The 1,457-nt window shown below is 45.2% G+C and overlaps 1 protein-coding gene across 1 annotated transcript in view; it reads right to left on the bottom strand.

Moving 5' to 3' along the window:
* The window catches only part of LOC109545100 (homeobox protein goosecoid), a 57,147-nt gene extending 56,419 nt beyond the window's left edge, over nucleotides 1-728 (bottom strand). Inside the window, exon 1 of the mRNA XM_048663070.1 lies at nucleotides 526-728. The gene's annotated coding sequence lies outside the window, so the exon portion shown is untranslated. The remainder of the gene's footprint in view (nucleotides 1-525) is intronic.
* Nucleotides 729-1,457: the final 729 nt, after the last annotated feature.

Raw genomic sequence — 1,457 nt, 5'->3', positions numbered from 1 at the left:
TCCGCCTATTTAAAACTTCACAACTTCCAAACCGAAACAGGCAGCAACCTGAAGTTTTGGCATTCCATAGCTGCCATTTTGTGCGAAAAATCCCCAAAAATTGCGGCCCGACGGCCAAAAATTCTGATTTTTGCAGGCTGTGCAAACGCTACTGCTGAAACAACTTTTCGGGCTTCTTCTTCTTTCTAACCGGAAAACCGTTGAAACGGACATAAACTTTAAAAATTTGCACAATTTATTGCACACTCTTTTCACCGGAAACTGGAAATTTTCTTGAAAATGCCGTGAAAAACTATCAAAAAAAAAACGAAAAATTGCAAGTAAATCGCACGGAAAACGACGCACAATTCAAACAAATTAAAAAATCAGATCAAGTGGCCAACGGATTGATAACTTGACAACTGGCCAAATGACATTGACACGCAGGTCAAGTTGATGCGATCGATGACAGATGACAGTAGATCGATCACTCCGAATGACATCAGTGTCAAAAAAACTGTCAATTCTTAGGCGTTTTCAACTTACACGAAATAGCGGCGCTGCTCGCACCCGGGAAAACTCCGGATGGTTTTCCCCGGACGAATCGGGGTTCCGGTCGAGTCTCCGTGGTCTGTGACTGATGATGGGAAATTCGTCCAAAACGCCGGGGCACTAAACGGGAAAAAAACCCCACACGACACAAACTTCCGATCTTTAAACTGGGAAAATGTGTGTTTTTTCCACAAAAATGTCCGTAAAAACCCGTAAACCGGCGTTAAGTGAGGCGCAAACCAGACTGGGCTTCGAGTCCATCACTCAAATCGAGCGGTCCTCCTTAAGGGGCGGAGCCTGAAAGCAGGCGGCGCTCCTGATTGGCCGGCGGCGGCTCCGCCCACTCGACACTGGAACTGGCTCGATCGGGGCGCCTGCGCCCTGACAATGCAATATTGACCTAATCGTTTTCGATGCGAACCGTTGAACATCAGCCGAAAGGGAATTAGGAATTGACAAACTCTAAATCAGGATTTCGCAACAATTTCGAGCTTCAATTCAAGTTTTCCAGTATGGAAATGGCGAATTGCGACCCTCCCTGAGGGCGCGCATTATTAAGGGCCCCAATTGCTAGCGGATGCTTTTTTGCGCCGCGCTAAGTCCCTTAAGGGATTATCGGTCGGATTTTGTTTCGTTCAGTTTAGAACCTGTTTGCTTTATTTATGTCAATGGCAACGTTGCTCGGGGGAAAAATCGGAGGTGCGACAACATGGTCTGGCCCGGTGGGTTTTCAACAGAAACCAATTTTCATGTTGAGGAATATCTGAAGTTTCTGAAAATTTCAAGTTTTTTCCTGTTCTTGTGCAGAAGCTGCGATGTTGCGAAAATGCCAAAAATCACAATTTCGAGCTGCTTAAATGGAACTTTAAAGCATATAAGTATAAACTTGAAAGGTTCAAGTTGCTATCGCCAAAAATTGCCGCTTG

The sequence above is a fragment of the Dendroctonus ponderosae genome, unplaced genomic scaffold (genome assembly GCF_020466585.1).
Source record: "Dendroctonus ponderosae isolate FM_Combo_2020 unplaced genomic scaffold, Dpon_F_20191213v2 Dpon_F_20191213_12, whole genome shotgun sequence".
NCBI classification, from domain to species: Eukaryota; Metazoa; Arthropoda; class Insecta; order Coleoptera; family Curculionidae; genus Dendroctonus; species Dendroctonus ponderosae.
The sequence above is the reverse complement of the archived record's forward strand: the minus strand, read 5'-3'. Positions and strand labels throughout refer to the sequence as shown.